Here is an 8,150-nt window from a genome sequence, read left to right as displayed (position 1 = left end):
TTGTGTAGAAAGACAGGAAAAAAGTATCTCACACTACATGCAGGACCTGAACCCAAAGGAAGATGGTTGCATCCTCCTGAGGACTAGTATTCCCAAGCTCTGCTCTGTGACTAGCATGGAAGGAGAAGGGGCTCATGGGAGCTGGAGTTAGTTGGCAGGGGCAAGGCATCAGACTCTCAAGTCAATGGCTCTAGGCAGATGTGAGCCAAACTTCTGCATTCCAGAGATTCTAGCAGCTGCTCTTACTAACATGGAGCCCATCAGCTACCTGAGTTTTGGAGCACTTAAGATGTGCTTACTTCTACTTAGGATGTTCTGGAAGTCTAAGATATGCGCAGAACTTCAGAACTTCAAAGACTTTGTAGAAAACAAAATGCAGATTATCTCATTAACAACTGACATACTGGAGAAAGGAAAGGAAAAAAGTAATTGTCATCGATTTCTTATTAAAGTGGCAATATTAAAACGCATTTGGCTAGATAAAATATATCATTAAAATTAACTTGATTCCCAGGGCCCAGCAAAGGGACCAAGTCTCCAGAGCCCTGAAGACAAGGGGTAACACACCAAATTATGGACTCATTTTCCACTCCACCTTCATTGGCCGAGCAGCAGCCAAGAACAAAGACCGCATCTCCCGATACCTGGCAAACAAATGCAGTATTGCCTCACGAATCGATTGTTTCTCTGAGGTACCCACGAGTGTATTTAGGGAGAAGCTTCGGGAACAAGTTGAGGAGCGGCTGTCCTTCTATGAGACTGGGGATATTCCACGAAAGAATCTGGATGTCATGAAGGAAGCAATGGTTCAGGCAGAGGAAGCTGCTGCTGAGATTACTAGGAAGCTGGAGAAACAGGAGAAGAAACGCTTGAAGAAGGAAAAGAAACGACTCGCTGCGTTTGCTCCTTGCATCTCCAGAAAACAGCAGTAGTACTCCAGAGGAGTGTGAGGAGATTGCTGAAAAACCCAAAAAGAAGAAAAAGCAAAAGCCCCAGGAGGCTCCTCAAGAGAATGGAATGGAAGACCCATCTATCTCAGTCTCCAAACCCAAGAAAAAGAAATCTTTTTCCAAGGAGGAATTAGTTAATAATGATCTTGAAGACACTACTGGCAGTACAAGTCTTCCCAAGAGGAAGAAATCCTTACCCAAGGAGGAAATAACTAGTGATCCTGAAGAGGCAGGCAACAGGAGCGTCTCCAAGAAAAAGAGGAAATTCTCTTCCAAGGAAGAGCCAGGCAGCAGTGGACCAGAAGAGGGTGCTAGCAGCAAGAGCAGCTCCAAGAAGATGAAAAAGTTCCACAAACAACCCCAGGAAGATTAGAATGGACATTCCCTGGGAGGGGGCCTTCCATAAGTTGACAATTTCCCATCCCATGTCCTGCCCCCAATAAAAAACAAAATTCAGGGAAAAAAAAAATTAACTTGATCTGTTCATTGGTGCTTTTCAATTGTGACTACTAAAATGTTTAACTTTACCTATGTGGGTCTCATAGGTAGCTTACATTCAACAGTGCTGATGTAAATAAAAGAAATGTTTGAGGGGAAGCAGGGCACTTGATACCAGGTTATAACTGATTCAACAATGCTGAACTGAACTTCTTGATGCCAGGCACAGAGCCAGATGTTGGAGAAACAGTGGTGAGTGAAGCAGACACAGTGTCTGTTATATGACAGTGTCAACAGGATCCTCAGGACAAAAGCTAAATAATTATAAAATTATAAATTATGGGACATATCATTCTATTAAAGTCAAGGCTGCCAGGAGAGAATATAGCAAGCTACTAGGCTAGATCAGAAAGTCAAGTCAGCCTTTCTGAAAAAATGACATTTACTGAGTTCTGAGGTATGACTGGGATTTAACTAGTGCTGTGGGCTGAACATGTGTGTCCTATTTTTACCTGCAAGATGGTGGTGTAGGAGGTGGGGACTTTGGAAAGCAATTAGGTTATGAAGATGCAGAACACATGAATAAGATTAGAGTCATTACAAAAGAGGCTCCAGAGAGTCTTCCCCCCCACCCCCGTTTACCATATGAAAACACAGTAAAAAGTTGATGGTCTCTGACCAGGAAGGGAGCCCTTACCAGATACCAGATCTGTCAGAGCCTTGTCCTTGGGCTTTCCAGCTTCCAAAAGTATGAGAAATAAATTTCTGTTGTTTATAAGCCACCCAATCTATGATTTATTTTGTTGCTGTTGTTTTTAACGGCAGCTGGAATGTGCTAAGGTAGCCAAGCAAAGCATTGTTGAAGAAGAGCATAGGATATAGAGGGAAAATTATGTGTAAAGACTCTGAGGTGAGAAAATGATGACTCAGGTCACTGTGGTGAGGTGATGCTAACATGGTGACTGAGATGGGGATGAAGAGACAGACACGGGGCAGGCTCACTGTTGGCCATGTTAGCACTTTCTAAGGGATTTTCTTTGGCAGTGAAATGATTTGCTTTATATCTTTAAATGTTCCTCAGGCAAGGTGGTACCTAGTTCAGCCACAGCAAGTGTGAGTGTAGGAGCATTGATAAGAGAGATGACTGCAGCCCACCTGAGTGATGGATGTGGCATTTGGTCCTGGCAGCGTGGTGGCACTGTTATTCTCTCTCCGCGTGCACACACTGCCTACTTCTGTCAACATAGTTACGATGTTCTCTTCCTTGAGTGGTGATTGATCCCTATTATAATTCCTTCTTTCCATTTGCTGTTAGTCTTGAGTAATTACTGCATTTTTTTTTTTGTCTTCTTCAGATTTTGCCAAAGACAGAAGGTGGCTTTCTGTTCTCTTGCCTTATTATACCCGATCAAAGTCTCTCTGCCTTCTTTTTAAAAAGTGACATGTAAAAAGAAAGCGTTCTTTCCTTGTTCTTGTCATGGGTAGATATTATAAATTTCTTGCATTCAGAACACCAAAGAACATTACTGATAATATCTGTGCTAGTCCAGAACAGACATTCTTTTTTGCTACTGAAATGCTTGGAAATTTTGATTTGCTTCTTAACACTTGATGGTGGAAACTTTTGAAATCTAGAACAAACACATAAATTAATTTGAAAGTATATATATTTAAGCTTATTAGATACCTTAGTCTATATGTTGTTGCTACAAAGAACTACCTGAAACCGGGTAATTCATAAAGGAGAGAAGGTTCCTTTGGCTCAGGATTCTAATGTCTGGAAACGTTCAAAACTGGTCCACCAGTGAAGACTTCATGCTGCTTCCTCGTGGCAGAAGGTGAAGAGGAGCCAGGTGTAGGAAGATGACACTGCAAAAGGGGAGGCGAGAGAGGAAGGAGACCCTGCTTGTCCCAACCATCAGATCTCACAAGAACCAGTAGTGTGAGAACTCACTCATTGCAGCAAAGACTTAAGAATTCACCCATTACAGTGAAGATGGCACCAAATCATTGATGAGAGATCTGCCATGTGACCCAAGCACCCACATTAGGCGCCACCTATGAGGTTTGAGGGGACAAACATCCAAACTATAGCATTAAGTGATATTTTATATTGCTAGAAATGTTTAGAAATTATAAAAATGTCTCCAGAGGAAATTCTCCTTTTCTATCCATTTCCTGAACTAGTCCCTGAACAAGTGAACATTGCCGTTCGTATCTTGTGTCTCCTTCCAGAGATGATTATTTCGTACACATTCGTCTAAAGGAGGAAGTACCTCACCCTTTATTTTCTTCACACGCATGGGCATACCATAAAATTGTTCTCCATAATTCGTTTGTTCTAGTTTTGTCTTTATCATGGCATGATTTATGTAGGGTAATGAATACAGATCATAAGTCTATAACTCACTATAAGTCTACAACTTACATATACCTGCATAAAGCATGTACCATCTCAATCCATCTGCAAACTGCCTAACCACGCAGTGTCCTGTCTCAAATGGCTTCTGTCATCTGGGCTGCAAAGGACCTTTTGAACAAGTTCTAGGCTGTCGACCTTTGTCAAGATAACAGCAGAAACTTTTACCATCTAACACAGAGCAAGCCATGCCACTGCTCTCATAAAGACTTGCAAAGGACATCCTCGACATGAAGAGCCTCTAAGGCCCTAAATTTCTGACCCTCCCTTACCCCTGTGTGGGATGGGTTACATAATTTGCAGGGCTCAGTGCAAAATAAAAATTTGGGGCCCCTCTTCTGCATCTCTAAGATCTCTCAAATGTAAAAAGATAGGTCATTTCCCCCTTTCTTTCATGGTCTCTTTTGATCCATCATGCTGATTTTATTAACCTGGTGTTCCCTCAGCATGGATGCACTAAGTAAGGGAACTCATGGAGTCCAGAGAAGGCCTACTCTGATATTGTGAGTACATCTGCTGGGGTGCTCACTGGCTCTGAAACAGCTTCTTCCCCTCCCTCCAGCTGCAGGACCCAGAGGATGTGTCCTAACTGGAAACAAGTCTGTCTAGCCAGACACCTTCCCTTCCTGCAGGTTCCCCAACCCAATCCACAGTAGATGAGCAAAGGCCAAAGGTATTGCACACTCTGTACCAGGCAGGATGCCACAGGCACCTGGATCTGGGATGAGTGAGAGACTTCCCCACCGAGTTACCTGTGGAATTCATCCCTGAGTGGCATGGCCACCTCTGTGCTCTGCCTTGAGACACTTTGGGTCATGTATGCCTAATGTAGACCCTTCCCGCTCCCCCATTCAGGCACCCAGCCAGATCTCCCGCAAGTAGGAGCAGGCTGGGAAGCCAAGAAAGTTCTGGAAGGATCATTCATGTCTTAGGATCCAAGCTCTCTCACATACTTTATTGTGCCATCAGATTGCACTTACAAAACACAAGTTCAAATATTTGAAAAAAAATTGATAATTTTAAGAAGATGACCAGAGGGTGATGGGTCTCCCAAACTCAGGGCCCTTCGGGCACAGGGTCCTGTGTGATGCACTGACTGTACACTTGTGAACCCTGGCTTGCCTGTGTGACATAACTCTATCATTTTCTCCACATGTCTGCCTCTTCTGCATCTACACTGGCTTCTCAGCTGTTCCTGAAGCATACCAAGGTGCAGCCCCTTGGGTTTCCTTTTTCCTCCCCCTGGAATGCTTCTCCTTCAGTTATAAATTTGACTCACTTCTTTGCCTTCTTCAAATCTTCACTCAAATGCCACTTTCTCAAGGAGATTTTTCTGTTTTAGAAACTAGTGTACTCTAAGAGCACATAACACTGACTGGCATGTGGCAGAGGTTCAGTAAATATGAATATATGATTGAAATATTTCTGTCAGTAAATAAATTAATAAAGTGATATAACTTTCACAGGAAAGAATACTCTTTCTCTCCCGTGTGTGTGTGTGTGTGTGTGTGTGTGTGTATGTGTGTGTATGTGACAGAGAGATTGGAAAAGGAGAAATGGGTATTGGTATTTTTAAGATAATGCATAGTTGAGCGAGAGAAATACTATTTGCAGTTAGTCACCACCAGCAGGTATTTTTCCACTGTATTGAAGGTGTAGGTCTCTGTAAAAATCAATGGATAAATAATAGCTACTCTCCCAAGGTCACATGAATAGGAAATGACAGAGCCAGAATTCAAGCCCAGGTATATTAGACTCCAAAGCCAATGCTTAATCTTGTCAGGGGTTGTTTGCATTCAAAAAGAGTTACCAATTAATCCGCAGTGACACTCTTGGTGGGCTGGGTAAGGAGGTCTTGTGACTGCAGGTCCTTCCCCACTGTCTAGTGCCCTTTGTTGTTGTTTTTTTTCCCCACCATGCTCCCTTCTTTATCCACAGCCCTAGAGAAGAGAGGCAGATAGACACTACAAGGTTATTCATTCCTGAGTTTCACCCCCAAGTATCGCCTCGTTCTTAAGGAAGTATGTGTCTAAAACCATCTCCTTACTCATGTCCATGGAGATTGAAGTGACACAAACCATCCAAAGCAGTGGGTAATCCAACAATCAGAGAAGGGCTCAGTCTTGAAAATATTTTTTTAAATTTTTTCCTCTCCACAGCACCTAGCAAAATTTGACTTGTCATGTATTTTAAGTAGTGGTTTGCTTCTTCTGTGTCTCCAATCCTCTCCATCCCCAATAAAATATAAGTTTTGTGAAGGCAGGGGTTCCTGTGTGTTTTATTTTTCACTGTACTTTCAGTACCTAAGATAGTGTCTTGGGCAGAATATGAGCCTGATATACAGAACCCTTTTGGAGGGGGGGCATTTTAATAAGTTTAAAATAATGCAGAAGGGTCAAATGCTTATAAAATTTTTCTTATCCTCATAAAGGATTTTGTCTTGTAATAAGTATTTTGTAGTGAATGACTCATTTATATGATATATAAACTTCAGGGTGGTTTAAATAGCAGTAGCAGGTTAATACATATAAACAGATACAACCACACATAGAGTGAGATAAAAATAAAATGTTTGAACGTGTGGAAGACAATTGGAAACACATCATGAGTTAATCCCTGGGAAAATTTTATTCTTACTGCCTATACTCTCCCTTAGAGAGCTAAATCATTTAAATGACATCAGCTGCTATTTCCGCAAAGACAAATCTCAAAGCTATGCCTCTATCCTTGACCTCTTTCCTTAGTTTAAGTTTTCTATCTCCTTATACTAGATAACTCTATGATATCAAACATAAAATGTGTAACTTAAGTTACAAGCTTTTCTAAAATTCATATCAGCTCTTTCTCTAGAATTTTCTTATTATTGTCATCATTATTTGTCTAGTCTCCCAACTCTGAAACACTGCAGTTAGTTATTTTAAGTATAACTGATAGAAGAAAGAATAAGATACTTCTTTGCTACAAAGTTAATGGAGAATATTTTATCAAAAATAAATTTTTTAGCAGAATAAAATAATTAACAGGATTCTGAGGAAGCTTCCTTAATGGGGAGGGAGAGAATTAAATAAGATCTTTGGGTCATTCATTAAGAATGAGATCTGGGAACAGAATTTTATAAGGTGCATTCGTGAAACCAAGGACACAGTGCAGATTTCTTGCTAAAAAGGGCAATGACCTCACCCACAGATGCAGGTCCTCTTTCCAATCACTGAAAGCCTGGGGAATGAAAGATGTTCTCAGACTGCAGGAGCCCAGGATTTATCCTAAGACACCTGGGATGGAATCAGTCATTTGTGCCTACTTCCTTAACTGGGTGAGACTGCAGTTAGACTTTAAGCAATGAGTAAGGATAGTGTGTACTAGAGGATTAGATGTTTGGAATGGAAGACACAACAGAGACAAGCATGTTCTTAGAAGGTCACACAAACCCACGAGTGCGCATGCACATATTCTTGTGACTCATTAGTCCAACTCTGCAAGGGAGAAACTATTGATGTGGATGGGCAGTTTGTCTGGAAAATTTCCCAGCCAGCTTTGAAAAAAACCTTTTCACTGTGGAACTAAGTTTTTGTTTGAATTTTGTAGGAATTCCAGTAAAAAGCAATTACTAAAAATCAACCTGAGCACATTTCTAAGCTCTGGCATCATTTGGAGTCTAGATAAACATGAGTACTGGGCAGGTTTTAGGCTCAGTGATTTCTAATGCCCCTTAGATCCTCAGGTTACCATGAGTTCAGCCAGAGTTGCCAAATGTGGCCATTTAAGTGTTGCCTTTCTGTTCAGAGACTGTATTTTCCAATGTAAAAATAAAAGGCTCAGATTTTTTTTACTTAGGTTTTTAAAGCACTGAAATAGTTACAATGTATAGAAGCCAAAACTCCGATCACCTCTACCTCTACTATGGAGAAAGGGGGGGAGAGAGAGAGAGATTGCCATGTAGACTTTAACACTTGTCCCCAGAATTATACATCATCTTTTCTGACACATTTTATTTGTTCAAACTGTCATAAAGCCTGCATAGAATAAAGGGATGGGAAAACATATTTCATCTCATGATGGCAATTTATGTGGGTCCAGAAATATAACTGTGAACATTTTAGGAAAATAGAATTGCCATACCTTTCTGGGTATGTGTGTGCAGCTGCTTGTATTTGTAAAGTGATATGTGTGAGTGTGTGTGTGTGTGTGTGTGTGTGTGTGAGATGACATCCCCCTATATTAACAAGTTGTTTATGAAAGTATCAGCTTAAGTACAAAGGCACACAACTCAGGCAGTTTCTCTTCTGCAAAGCTACACACTCTGATATCAGGCAACTAGATATACTAATTTTTGCTAATGGGAA

At 41.2% G+C, this 8,150-nt stretch overlaps 1 pseudogene across 1 annotated transcript; it reads left to right on the top strand.

The window, feature by feature from the left end:
- The first annotated feature begins 544 nt into the window (after positions 1-544).
- On the top strand, positions 545-1,323 carry LOC103256709 (annotated as a pseudogene). The gene has a single exon (XR_002481770.1). The product of XR_002481770.1 is annotated as a nucleolar protein 56 pseudogene (transcript).
- Positions 1,324-8,150: the final 6,827 nt, after the last annotated feature.

The sequence above is a fragment of the Carlito syrichta genome, unplaced genomic scaffold (assembly GCF_000164805.1).
Source record: "Carlito syrichta isolate Samal-C Ts95f unplaced genomic scaffold, Tarsius_syrichta-2.0.1 Scaffold294534, whole genome shotgun sequence".
NCBI lineage: Eukaryota > Metazoa > Chordata > Mammalia > Primates > Tarsiidae > Carlito > Carlito syrichta.
Note: the sequence above shows the minus strand (reverse complement) of the source record. Positions and strands in the feature narration are given on the sequence as shown.